This window comes from Haliotis rufescens, unplaced genomic scaffold (assembly GCF_023055435.1).
Source record: "Haliotis rufescens isolate VD_foot unplaced genomic scaffold, xgHalRufe1.0.p SCAF_14, whole genome shotgun sequence".
Lineage (NCBI taxonomy): Eukaryota > Metazoa > Mollusca > Gastropoda > Lepetellida > Haliotidae > Haliotis > Haliotis rufescens.
The window spans coordinates 29,266,861-29,282,120 of NW_025963824.1; the positions used below are offsets into that span (position 1 = coordinate 29,266,861).

A 15,260-nucleotide genomic window follows, 5' to 3' on the forward strand; every position below is an offset into this window, starting at 1 on the left:
ACATGTTTATCTCAATTCTACCGTGACAGAATTTAACACGAACTCTTTAATGTTATCAATGAGATTGATTTTAGCGCGCATTTTGGGTTGTGGATCTGAAAAAAAGAAAACGCCGATAAAAAAATATGACGTTTCATTATGCTGAAAAAGTGTTTGTTTACATCATTATACCTTGCTCGCATATATGGCAGACAATGAAAGTGTGTAACACTGATACTCCGTTTGTCACCATGAAGCCGATACTTACATGTCCCTGAAGAAAATGAATCAAGCCTGGCACGGTTTTTGTTGTACACAGCACGTCACCGTTATGAGGTCACACCGCACACGATATGACGTCATAGTTGGAAATAGAATGGCGCCGCATTTTAAGCTCTCTGTTGTCCCCAAAACTTGAAATACACGTTCTTTGTCAAATGGTAAAAATGCAATGTTTGTAAGGGACAGGTCGTACTTAGAGAACAGAAGAATCTGCTCAGACAGTGGCTATCATGATAATAACACTAGAGACAGGCAGTATCAGAGAGATTGCCCTCCTCTAAGCAATAGCAAAGCGACATCAAACACATTCATATCTCCACCAGAAACTGTTCAACCTGGGCAAAAGGTAAAGTGCAGTGTCCCATAGAGGTGTCAAGGAAGAATAACAATAAACAACAAGAATTACAACTACAGTAATACAACAACAACAACAACAATCCCTAAAACATGACTAAGCTGTGTATAAAGTTCATTAATGTATGTGGACTTGAATCCAAATTGATAAATCCTGACTTCTCTGATTAATAATTTGGATATTGGTCTCTTTGCAGAGACCAAACTTGATGACATTCAAACTATCAAATCTTCCTATGTGTTATGTTTACACCACGAACAGTAACTCCTCCACAAGAATCAGGTGGTCTAGCTGCTATTGTTAAGAGACATATGTCTCACCTGGTCACAGAAGTGAGGACTAATTGTGATTGTGTCCTATGGACAAAACATTCATATCATCTGGTGAAAAGTGACAAGGATATATTTGTAGGATGTGAGTACATTCCTCCAGAGGGATCTTCTTGTTATGATCACAGCATGTTTGCTTGTTGAGAATATTAGATGAGGTGAGGTGAAATGGCATTAAACTTCGCGTCCAAGATTATTGCACTTATATATAGCGACGTGCATGCACGTGTGGGTTTGGCTGCTTACTCTTACTAGTCCGGACTGATGGCGATTTTATAGTGCTAACCCACTGAGATACCTCGCCGCAGTTTAACACGTATACCCCACTCAGACACAGTATACTGACTCCGAACTGACCAGTCCTCCTTTTAGCCATCAAGTACCATCTTTTAACGTCTTTTGGTATGGCGCGGCCGGGGCGGATGCTCTACCACAAGACCACGAAGGTGGTCCTGTTGAGAAGATGATATTGTAAAATACAGAGATAACTTTGATGTAATATTGGTTGCAGATTTGGTGTGGAACGTGTCAGTCAGGGTATCTCCTGACGTAGACCAGGATGCAATAGATCTAAGCGTTGGTTCGTACGCCTATGTAAGATCAGTAGGGGACGGTATCACCAGGCAAAACGTAATTTGAATAATCATAAAAGTTTACATAACAAAGAGCAGTTTAAAAACAGTAATCGACCTTATAAGATCGTCAGATTCCTTGCATTTAAGTGAGTGAGTGAGTGAGTTTGGATTAACGCCGCTTTTAAAAGTTTTCCAGTTATATCGCGACGTGCCAGCTTTATGTGGGAGGAAAGCCCGAAGGATGCAGGTCTCAGACGTTTACCACTTCGGGTAATGGGGCACCTAATCGCCAGCACACAAAGTCAGCGATCTGACCCACTCAGACACCGAGGTTTCCACGTGATCTAGACTACCAGTATCATTCATCTTGATAATAGAACAATTTCATGAAAAACGTTTGTCGCCGGCGGGATTGGAACCCGCACGGAAGATAAACGAATGTAGTCTTCTGCCAATGTGACAAGGGAAAGAATTGTGAGAAATTAACAACTAAATATTAAGTTATATCAGGACTAATTGCTTATCTGTTTATGGACTTCGAAATATGTGTTATGATTTTTTTTATACGGTATGTGACTCTATGAATTCAATTTTTTGTACAGTACATGCGATTTGGTAGCTTTTAGTTCAACGAAACGAACTGATAGAAACGAAATTACTATTATCTTGATGAGGGCTATGTTTGCTCATGATAAGACCACCAACATTGGCAAGTTATATTTAAGTAATTGATAAAAGTGCTCGAGTTGGTCCACAATGAATGGTATACTTGCCCTGGGACATGCATTTCATAACGCAAATCGGCAGTGCGAGGTGCACGTGCGAAAGGCTCAGGGGACAGATTTCACGTGTTTCACGCAGGGCCAACTTACACAGTGGTCTCAAAGTTGAGCATTGAGTTTCTTGATATCTTTCAAAATACCTTTAACAAAACAATGTTTTTTTGGCAGTTTATGTGCTATAAATGTTGGATATGGTTTAAGTATGTCAGACCAATCGAGCGACCCGTGGTTTAACTGAACACGTCTACGATTAGACACTTTGTTTGTTTGTTGTGGTACGCCACACTCAGCAATATTCCAGCTATATGACGGCGGTCTGTAAATAATAGAGTATGGACCAGACATCCAGTGATTGATATCATGAGCATCCACCCACGCAACTGGGATCGATGGCATGTATCAACCAAGTCAGCAAGCCTGACGACCCGGCCCTGTTAGTCGCTTTTCGGCAGGCATGGGTTGCTGAAGACCTATTCTATCCCGGATCTTCAGGGGTCGTATCACTTGTTGATGCCATGAGGTTTTCAGATAAGAATAATGTGTGAGTATGGTCTCACACCACCTTTTAGCAATATTTCATCAATATCTTGGCCGGGACTCCATAAATGGGCTTCATGTTGTACACATGTGGGGAATTGAACATGAACCACTGGGTGTGATACTTATAGACCAGGGTCCACTTGCACAAAGCGATCTTAGTGCTAAGATGATCGTAACTCCCATGCTTTAACATAGGCTTACAATAGTCATAGCGTTTATTTGGATGTGATGCTCCTGCCTTAAATAACATACTGATAAGCTGACATAAGTTGAGTTGTGACCTAATAAAGAACCCGTATGAATATGTATGAGGCCAGCCCACTGGCACGTACCATTGTGAAGAATGGGGTAGTGGGTAGCCCGCGACAAGTTAAACGATGGAAATGTGCGTGTCCTGTCTGGGCAAACAACGAGGTCTTGTGGCGAGTTCAATAGCACATTATAGTTCGTGCTGATGTGAGGTACCCTTTGACTGTGGAAACAGTGACAAGAAATGTGCATAGATAACAACAGTTGAGACTTATCGCGACACTGCTTGAGATTCATTTGTTTATTCTTTCTACATGTAATTTATGACATTATGGGCCAATTTTCCAGCCTGAGAATGTATGATTTGGCCATGCTTACCTTGCTTTGACATGAATCCACAATGCCATTTAGAAAGTGGTCAAATGTACCAAATGTTACATCTGGGATAGCAGTTTCTTTGAAAAGTACACATTCTAGTGCCTTTCTAGGTTGAATCCCATTCGGGTTTCGAACCCACACTCTCAGCGTGAGGCACCTAATCGCTAGCACACAAAGTCAGCGATCTAGCCAGCTCAGACACGGAGGCTTCCACAACAATGGAAATCGGATAAGTTGCAGTCTAGATCACGGACCATGTATACCCCTCTCACGAGAGTATATTGACACGGCTCCCATTTCCAAAAGCTGTTAATACAATTTTTTGCAATATGCCATTTGGAAAGTGGTCCAATAAAACCAAAGTTATATTTGGGATAACTCTGTCTTAGTAGAATAGTACGGCGGCGTAGCCTAATGGGCAAAGAATTCGCTCATCACGCTGAAGACCCGGGTTCCATTCCACACATGGGTACAATGCGTGAAGCCCATTTCTGGTGGCCCCCGCCGTGATTTCTAGAATAGCGGCATAAAACCATACTCACTCACTCAGGTAAAATACAAATTCTAGTATTTTTTCCCGAACGGGACTTAACCAAAAAAGTACAAAAATGTGTACTTACAAATGAGTATTTTCCCAAATATAACATTTGTTAACTTTAGTATCTATATTTGTTTGTAATTAACATCTAACAAACCATGCTTCCCGTCATATAGCTGGAATATTGCTGAGTGCGGCGTTAAACAACAAACAAACAAACACAAATCTAACAATCGACTTCGAATTCTGGTATCAACATGTCACACCGATGGCAAAAGTCTTTATGAGCAACACGTGTGTCCTGGGGAGCATAGTCGATTTCATCGTGATGACCATCACGTGCACAACGTGTGTACACCAAACCAAATATGTTGGCCCAAATTCGGTGCACCGTCCACTTGCCTCAACCGCAATTCTTGGATTACGAGTAAGATAAGGATTTAAACAGTTTATGATTCTACCCCCCTCGCCGAAACAACAGCTTGCACTTCCCGTTGCAGTAAAATAGGTGGCATGTGAAGCACGGAGAAAGTTTGTTGTGTTGATTTCACGTAGATGATTGAATAGACCTCATTGTCACTTGACACGGGTTACCTGCTGACGTAATCCCAGTGAGTCGACGTTTTGTTTGATGGCTGGGGAAATATAGTACAATATATCAGGACCATGTTGATGTTGATGTAAGTCACGATATGGCTGAAATATTGCCGATGTGGCTATAAATACTAAATACTCACTCACTCTGATGTTGATGTGTGTGTGTGTTCCATAGATAACAACAGTTGAGACTTATCGTGACACTGCTTGAGATTCATTTGGTTATTCTTTCTACATGTAATTTATGACATTATAGGCCAATTCTCAAGCCTGAGAATGTATGATTTGGCCATGCTTACCTTGCTTTGACATGAATCCACAATGTCATTTAGAAAGTGGTCAAATGTACCAAATGCTACATCTGGGATAGCAGTTTCTTCGAAAAGTGCACATTCTAGTGCCTTTCTAGGTTGAATCCCATTCGGGTTTCGAACCCACACTCTCAGCGTGAGGCACCTAATCGCTAGCACACAAAGTCAGCGATCTAACCAGCTCAGACAAGGAGGCTTCCACAAAAATGGAAATCGGATAAGTGGCAGTCTAGATCACGGACCATGTATACCCCTCTCACGAGAGTATATTGACACGGCTCCCATTTCCAAAAGCTGTTAATACAATTTTTTGCAATATGCCATTTGGAAAGTGGTCCAATAAAACCAAAGTTATATTTGGGATAACTCTGTCTTAGTAGAATAGTACGGCGGCGTAGCCTAATGGGCAAAGAATTCGCTCATCACGCTGAAGACCCGGGTTCCATTCCACACATGGGTACAATGCGTGAAGCCCATTTCTGGTGGCCCCCGCCGTGATATTTCTAGAATAGCGGCATAAAACCATACTCACTCACTCAGGTAAAATACAAATTCTAGTATGTTTTTACCGAACGGGACTTAACCAAAAAAGTACAAAAATGTGTACTTACAAATGAGTATTTTCCCAAATATAACATTTGTTAACTTTAGTATCTATATTTGTTTGTAATTAACATCTAACAAACCATGCTTCCCGTCATATAGCTGGAATATTGCTGAGTGCGGCGTTAAACAACAAACAAACAAACAAACAAACACAAATCTAACAATCGACTTCGAATTCTGGTATCAACATGTCACACCGATGGCAAAAGTCTTTATGAGCAACACGTGTGTCCTGGGGAGCGTAGTCGATTTCATCGTGATGACCATCACGTGCACAACGTGTGTACACCAAACCAAATATGTTGGCCCAAATTCGGTGCACCGTCCACTTGCCTCAACCGCAATTCTTGGATTACGAGTAAGATAAGGATTTAAACAGTTTATGATTCTACCCCCGTCGCCGAAACAACAGCTTGCACTTCGCGTTGGCATGTGAAGCACGGAGAAAGTTTGTTGTGTTGATTTCACGTAGATGATTGAATAGACCTCATTGTCACTTGACACGGGTTACCTGCTGACGTAATCCCAGTGAGTCGACGTTTTGTTTGATGGCTGGGGAAATATAGTACAATATATCAGGACCATGTTGATGTTGATGTAAGTCACGATATGGCTGAAATATTGCCGATGTGGCTATAAATACTAAATACTCACTCACTCTGATGTTGATGTGTGTGTGTGTTCCATAGATAACAACAGTTGAGACTTATCGCGAAACTGCTTGAGATTCATTTGGTTATTCTTTCTACATGTAATTTATGACATTATAGGCCAATTCTCCAGCCTGAGAATGTATGATTTGGCCATGCTTACCTTACTTTGACATGAATCCACAATGTCATTTAGAAAGTGGTCAAATGTACCAAATGTTACATCTGGGATAGCAGTTTCTTCGAAAAGTACACATTCTAGTGCCTTTCTAGGTTGAATCCCATTCGGGTTTCGAACCCACACTCTCAGCGTGAGGCACCTAATCGCTAGCACACAAAGTCAGCGATCTAACCAGCTCAGACACGGAGGCTTCCACAAAAATGGAAATCGGATAAGTGGCAGTCTAGATCACGGACCATGTATACCCCTCTCACGAGAGTATATTGACACGGCTCCCATTTCCAAAAGCTGTTAAAACAATTTTTTGCAATATGCCATTTGGAAAGTGGTCCAATAAAACCAAAGTTATCTTTGGGATAACTCTGTCTTTGTAGAATAGTACGGCGGCGTAGCCTAATGGGCAAAGAATTCGCTCATCACGCTGAAGACCCGGGTTCCATTCCACACATGGGTACAATGCGTGAAGCCCATTTCTGGTGGCCCCCGCCGTGATATTTCTAGAATAGCGGCATAAAACCATACTCACTCACTCAGGTAAAATACAAATTCTAGTATTTTTTCCCGAACGGGACTTAACCAAAAAAGGACAAAAATGTGTACTTACAAATGAGTGTTTTCCCAAATATAACATTTGTTAACTTTAGTATCTATATTTGTTTGTAATTAACATCTAACAAACCATGCTTCCCGTCATATAGCTGGAATATTGCTGAGTGCGGCGTTAAACAACAAACAAACAAACAAACACAAATCTAACAATCGACTTCGAATTCTGGTATCAACATGTCACACCGATGGCGAAAGTCTTTATGAGCAACACGTGTGTCCTGGGGAGCGTAGTCAATTTCATCGCGATGACCATCACGTGCACAACGTGTGTACACCAAACCAAATATGTTGGCCCAAATTCGGTGCACCGCCCACTTGCCTCAACCGCAATTCTTGGATTATGAGTAAGATAAGGATTTAAACAGTTTATGATTCTACCCGCCTCGCCGAAAAAACAGCTTGCACTTCCCGTTGAAGTAAAATAGGTGGCATGTGAAGCACGGAGAAAGTTTGTTGTGTTGATTTCACGTAGATGATTGAATAGACCTCATTGTCACTTGACACGGGTTACCTGCTGACGTAATACCAGTGAGTCGACGTTTTGTTTGATGGTTTGGGAAATAGAGTACAATATATCAGGACCATGTTGATGTTGATGTAAGTCACGATATGGCTGAAATATTGCCGATGTGGCTATAAATACTAAATACTCACTCACTCTGATGTTGATGTGTGTGTGTGTTCCATAGATAACAACAGTTGAGACTTATCGCGAAACTGCTTGAGATTCATTTGTTTATTCTTTCTACATGTAATTTATGACATTATGGGCCAATTTTCCAGCCTGAGAATGTATGATTTGGCCATGCTTACCTTGCTTTGACATGAATCCACAATGCCATTTAGAAAGTGGTCAAATGTACCAAATGTTACATCTGGGATAGCAGTTTCTTCGAAAAGTACACATTCTAGTGCCTTTCTAGGTTGAATCCCATTCGGGTTTCGAACCCACACTCTCAGCGTGAGGCACCTAATCGCTAGCACACAAAGTCAGCGATCTAACCAGCTCAGACACGGAGGCTTCCACAACAATGGAAATCGGATAAGTGGCAGTCTAGATCACGGACCATGTATACCCCTCTCACGAGAGTATATTGACACGGCTCCCATTTCCAAAAGCTGTTAATACAATTTTTTGCAATATGCCATTTGGAAAGTGGTCCAATAAAACCAAAGTTATATTTGGGATAACTCTGTCTTAGTTGAATAGTACGGCGGCGTAGCCTAATGGGCAAAGAATTCGCTCATCACGCTGAAGACCCGGGTTCCATTCCACACATGGGTACAATGCGTGAAGCCCATTTCTGGTGGCCCCCGCCGTGATATTTCTAGAATAGCGGCATAAAACCATACTCACTCACTCAGGTAAAATACAAATTCTAGTATGTTTTTACCGAACGGGACTTAACCAAAAAAGTACAAAAATGTGTACTTACAAATGAGTATTTTCCCAAATATAACATTTGTTAACTTTAGTATCTATATTTGTTTGTAATTAACATCTAACAAACCATGCTTCCCGTCATATAGCTGGAATATTGCTGAGTGCGGCGTTAAACAACAAACAAACAAACAAACAAACACAAATCTAACAATCGACTTCGAATTCTGGTATCAACATGTCACACCGATGGCGAAAGTCTTTATGAGCAACACGTGTGTCCTGGGGAGCGTAGTCGATTTCATCGTGATGACCATCACGTGCACAATGTGTGTACACCAAACCAAATATGTTGGCCCAAATTCGGTGCACCGTCCACTTGCCTCAACCGCAATTCTTGGATTACGAGTAAGATAAGGATTTAAACAGTTTGTGATTCTACCCCCCACGCCGAAACAACAGCTTGCACTTCGCGTTGCAGTAAAATAGCTGGCATGTGAAGCACGGAGGAAGTTTGTTGTGTTGATTTCACGTAGATGATTGAATAGACCTCATTGTCACTTGACACGGGTTACCTGCTGACGTAATCCCAGTGAGTCGACGTTTTGTTTGATGGCTGGGGAAATATAGTACAATATATCAGGACCATGTTGATGTTGATGTAAGTCACGATATGGCTGAAATATTGCCGATGTGGCTATAAATACTAAATACTCACTCACTCTGATGTTGATGTGTGTGTGTGTTCCATAGATAACAACAGTTGAGACTTATCGCGACACTGCTTGAGATTCATTTGGTTATTCTATCTACATGTAATTTATGACATTATAGGCCAATTCTCCAGCCTGAGAATGTATGATTTGGCCATGCTTACCTTGCTTTGACATGAATCCACAATGTCATTTAGAAAGTGGTCAAATGTACCAAATCTTACATCTGGGATAGCAGTTTCTTCGAAAAGTACACATTCTAGTGCCTTTCTAGGTTGAATCCCATTCGGGTTTCGAACCCACACTCTCAGCGTGAGGCACCTAATCGCTAGCACACAAAGTCAGCGATCTAACCAGCTCAGACAAGGAGGCTTCCACAACAATGGAAATCGGATAAGTGGCAGTCTAGATCACGGACCATGTATACCCCTCTCACGAGAATATATTGACACGGCTCCCCTTTCCAAAAGCTGTTTAATACAAATTTTTGCAATATGCCATTTGGAAAGTGGTCCAATAAAACCAAAGTTATATTTGGGATAACTCTGTCTTAGTAGAATAGTACGGCGGCGTAGCCTAATGGGCAAAGAATTCGCTCATCACGCTGAAGACCCGGGTTCCATTCCACACATGGGTACAATGCGTGAAGCCCATTTCTGGTGGCCCCCGCCGTGATATTTCTAGAATAGCGGCATAAAACCATACTCACTCACTCAGGTAAAATACAAATTCTAGTATTTTTTCCCGAACGGGACTTAACCAAAAAAGTACAAAAATGTGTACTTACAAATGAGTATTTTCCCAAATATAACATTTGTTAACTTTAGTATCTATATTTGTTTGTAATTAACATCTAACAAACCATGCTTCCCGTCATATAGCTGGAATATTGCTGAGTGCGGCGTTAAACAACAAACAAACAAACAAACAAACACAAATCTAACAATCGACTTCGAATTCTGGTATCAACATGTCACACCGATGGCGAAAGTCTTTATGAGCAACACGTGTGTCCTGGGGAGCATAGTCGATTTTATCGTGATGACCATCACGTGCACAACGTGTGTACACCAAACCAAATATGTTGGCCCAAATTCGGTGCACCGCCCACTTGCCTCAACCGCAATTCTTGGATTATGAGTAAGATAAGGATTTAAGCAGTTTATGATTCTACCCGCCTCGCCGAAAAAACAGCTTGCACTTCCCGTTGAAGTAAAATAGGTGGCATGTGAAGCACGGAGAAAGTTTGTTGTGTTGATTTCACGTAGATGATTGAATAGACCTCATTGTCACTTGACACGGGTTACCTGCTGACGTAATACCAGTGAGTCGACGTTTTGTTTGATGGTTTGGGAAATAGAGTACAATATATCAGGACCATGTTGATGTTGATGTAAGTCACGATATGGCTGAAATATTGCCGATGTGGCTATAAATACTAAATACTCACTCACTCTGATGTTGATGTGTGTGTGTGTTCCATAGATAACAACAGTTGAGACTTATCGCGAAACTGCTTGAGATTCATTTGTTTATTCTTTCTACATGTAATTTATGACATTATGGGCCAATTTTCCAGCCTGAGAATGTATGATTTGGCCATGCTTACCTTGCTTTGACATGAATCCACAATGCCATTTAGAAAGTGGTCAAATGTACCAAATGTTACATCTGGGATAGCAGTTTCTTCGAAAAGTACACATTCTAGTGCCTTTCTAGGTTGAATCCCATTCGGGTTTCGAACCCACACTCTCAGCGTGAGGCACCTAATCGCTAGCACACAAAGTCAGCGATCTAACCAGCTCAGACACGGAGGCTTCCACAACAATGGAAATCGGATAAGTGGCAGTCTAGATCACGGACCATGTATACCCCTCTCACGAGAGTATATTGACACGGCTCCCATTTCCAAAAGCTGTTAATACAATTTTTTGCAATATGCCATTTGGAAAGTGGTCCAATAAAACCAAAGTTATATTTGGGATAACTCTGTCTTAGTAGAATAGTACGGCGGCGTAGCCTAATGGGCAAAGAATTCGCTCATCACGCTGAAGACCCGGGTTCCATTCCACACATGGGTACAATGCGTGAAGCCCATTTCTGGTGGCCCCCGCCGTGATATTTCTAGAATAGCGGCATAAAACCATACTCACTCACTCAGGTAAAATACAAATTCTAGTATGTTTTTACCGAACGGGTCTTAACCAAAAAAGTACAAAAATGTGTACTTACAAATGAGTATTTTCCCAAATATAACATTTGTTAACTTTAGTATCTATATTTGTTTGTAATTAACATCTAACAAACCATGCTTCCCGTCATATAGCTGGAATATTGCTGAGTGCGGCGTTAAACAACAAACAAACAAACAAACAAACACAAATCTAACAATCGACTTCGAATTCTGGTATCAACATGTCACACCGATGGCGAAAGTCTTTATGAGCAACACGTGTGTCCTGGGGAGCGTAGTCGATTTCATCGTGATGACCATCACGTGCACAATGTGTGTACACCAAACCAAATATGTTGGCCCAAATTCGGTGCACCGTCCACTTGCCTCAACCGCAATTCTTGGATTACGAGTAAGATAAGGATTTAAACAGTTTGTGATTCTACCCCCCACGCCGAAACAACAGCTTGCACTTCGCGTTGCAGTAAAATAGCTGGCATGTGAAGCACGGAGGAAGTTTGTTGTGTTGATTTCACGTAGATGATTGAATAGACCTCATTGTCACTTGACACGGGTTACCTGCTGACGTAATCCAAGTGAGTCGACGTTTTGTTTGCTGGCTGGGGAAATATAGTACAATATATCAGGACCATGTTGATGTTGATGTAAGTCACGATATGGCTGAAATATTGCCGATGTGGCTATAAATACTAAATACTCACTCACTCTGATGTTGATGTGTGTGTGTGTTCCATAGATAACAACAGTTGAGACTTATCGCGACACTGCTTGAGATTCATTTGGTTATTCTTTCTACATGTAATTTATGACATTATAGGCCAATTCTCCAGCCTGAGAATGTATGATTTGGCCATGCTTACCTTGCTTTGACATGAATCCACAATGTCATTTAGAAAGTGGTCAAATGTACCAAATGTTACATCTGGGATAGCAGTTTCTTCGAAAAGTACACATTCTAGTGCCTTTCTAGGTTGAATCCCATTCGGGTTTCGAACCCACACTCTCAGCGTGAGGCACCTAATCGCTAGCACACAAAGTCAGCGATCTAACCAGCTCAGACACGGAGGCTTCCACAACAATGGAAATCGGATAAGTGGCAGTCTAGATCACGGACCATGTATACCCCTCTCACGAGAATATATTGACACGGCTCCCATTTCCAAAAGCTGTTTAATACAAATTTTTGCAATATGCCATTTGGAAAGTGGTCCAATAAAACCAAAGTTATATTTGGGATAACTCTGTCTTAGTAGAATAGTACGGCGGCGTAGCCTAATGGGCAAAGAATTCGCTCATCACGCTGAAGACCCGGGTTCCATTCCACACATGGGTACAATGCGTGAAGCCCATTTCTGGTGGCCCCCGCCGTGATATTTCTAGAATAGCGGCATAAAACCATACTCACTCACTCAGGTAAAATACAAATTCTAGTATTTTTTCCCGAACGGGACTTAACCAAAAAAGTACAAAAATGCGTACTTACAAATGAGTATTTTCCCAAATATAACATTTGTTAACTTTAGTATCTATATTTGTTTGTAATTAACATCTAACAAACCATGCTTCCCGTCATATAGCTGGAATATTGCTGAGTGCGGCGTTAAACAACAAACAAACAAACAAACAAACACAAATATAACAATCGACTTCGAATTCTGGTATCAACATGTCACACCGATGGCGAAAGTCTTTATGAGCAACACGTGTGTCCTGGGGAGCATAGTCGATTTTATCGTGATGACCATCACGTGCACAACGTGTGTACACCAAACCAAATATGTTGGCCCAAATTCGGTGCACCGTCCACTTGCCTCAACCGCAATTCTTGGATTACGAGTAAGATAAGGATTTAAACAGTTTATGATTCTACCCCCCTCGCCGAAACAACAGCTTGCACTTCGCGTTGCAGTAAAATAGCTGGCATGTGAAGCACGGAGAAAGTTTGTTGTGTTGATTTCACGTAGATGATTGAATAGACCTCATTGTCACTTGACACGGGTTACCTGCTGACGTAATCCCAGTGAGTCGACGTTTTGTTTGATGGCTGGGGAAATAGAGTACAATATATCAGGACCATGTTGATGTTGATGTAAGTCACGATATGGCTGAAATATTGCCGATGTGGCTATAAATACTAAATACTCACTCACTCTGATGTTGATGTGTGTGTGTGTTCCATAGATAACAACAGTTGAGACTTATCGCGACACTGCTTGAGATTCATTTGGTTATTCTTTCTACATGTAATTTATGACATTATAGGCCAATTCTCCAGCCTGAGAATGTATGATTTAGCCATGCTTACCTTGCTTTGACATGAATCCACAATGTCATTTAGAAAGTGGTCAAATGTACCAAATGTTACATCTGGGATAGCAGTTTCTTCGAAAAGTACACATTCTAGTGCCTTTCTAGGTTGAATCCCATTCGGGTTTCGAACCCACACTCTCAGCGTGAGGCACCTAATCGCTAGCACACAAAGTCAGCGATCTAACCAGCTCCGACAAGGAGGCTTCCACAACAATGGAAATCGGATAAGTGGCAGTCTAGATCACGGACCATGTATACCCCTCTCACGAGAGTATATTGACACGGCTCCCATTTCCAAAAGCTGTTAATACAATTTTTTGCAATATGCCATTTGGAAAGTGGTCCAATAAAACCAAAGTTATATTTGGGATAACTCTGTCTTAGTAGAATAGTACGGCGGCGTAGCCTAATGGGCAAAGAATTCGCTCATCACGCTGAAGACCCGGGTTCCATTCCACACATGGGTACAATGCGTGAAGCCCATTTCTGGTGGCCCCCGCCGTGATTTCTAGAATAGCGGCATAAAACCATACTCACTCACTCAGGTAAAATACAAATTCTAGTATTTTTTCCCGAACGGGACTTAACCAAAAAAGTACAAAAATGTGTACTTACAAATGAGTATTTTCCCAAATATAACATTTGTTAACTTTAGTATCTATATTTGTTTGTAATTAACATCTAACAAACCATGCTTCCCGTCATATAGCTGGAATATTGCTGAGTGCGGCGTTAAACAACAAACAAACAAACAAACAAACACAAATCTAACAATCGACTTCGAATTCTGGTATCAACATGTCACACCGATGGCAAAAGTCTTTATGAGCAACACGTGTTTCCTGGGGAGCATAGTCGATTTCATCGTGATGACCATCACGTGCACAACGTGTGTACACCAAACCAAATATGTTGGCCCAAATTCGGTGCACCGTCCACTTGCCTCAACCGCAATTCTTGGATTACGAGTAAGATAAGGATTTAAACAGTTTATGATTCTACCCCCCTCGCCGAAACAACAGCTTGCACTTCCCGTTGCAGTAAAATAGGTGGCATGTGAAGCACGGAGAAAGTTTGTTGTGTTGATTTCACGTAGATGATTGAATAGACCTCATTGTCACTTGACACGGGTTACCTGCTGACGTAATCCCAGTGAGTCGACGTTTTGTTTGATGGCTGGGGAAATATAGTACAATATATCAGGACCATGTTGATGTTGATGTAAGTCACGATATGGCTGAAATATTGCCGATGTGGCTATAAATACTAAATACTCACTCACTCTGATGTTGATGTGTGTGTGTGTTCCATAGATAACAACAGTTGAGACTTATCGTGACACTGCTTGAGATTCATTTGGTTATTCTTTCTACATGTAATTTATGACATTATAGGCCAATTCTCAAGCCTGAGAATGTATGATTTGGCCATGCTTACCTTGCTTTGACATGAATCCACAATGTCATTTAGAAAGTGGTCAAATGTACCAAATGCTACATCTGGGATAGCAGTTTCTTCGAAAAGTGCACATTCTAGTGCCTTTCTAGGTTGAATCCCATTCGGGTTTCGAACCCACACTCTCAGCGTGAGGCACCTAATCGCTAGCACACAAAGTCAGCGATCTAACCAGCTCAGACAAGGAGGCTTCCACAAAAATGGAAATCGGATAAGTGGCAGTCTAGATCACGGACCATGTATACC

General features: G+C 41.4%; 1 protein-coding gene across 3 annotated transcripts in view; it reads left to right on the plus strand.

The window, feature by feature from the left end:
• LOC124152657 overlaps window positions 1-15,260 on the plus strand; it is a 77,770-nt gene that overhangs the window by 16,644 nt on the left and 45,866 nt on the right. The window lies entirely within an intron of this gene.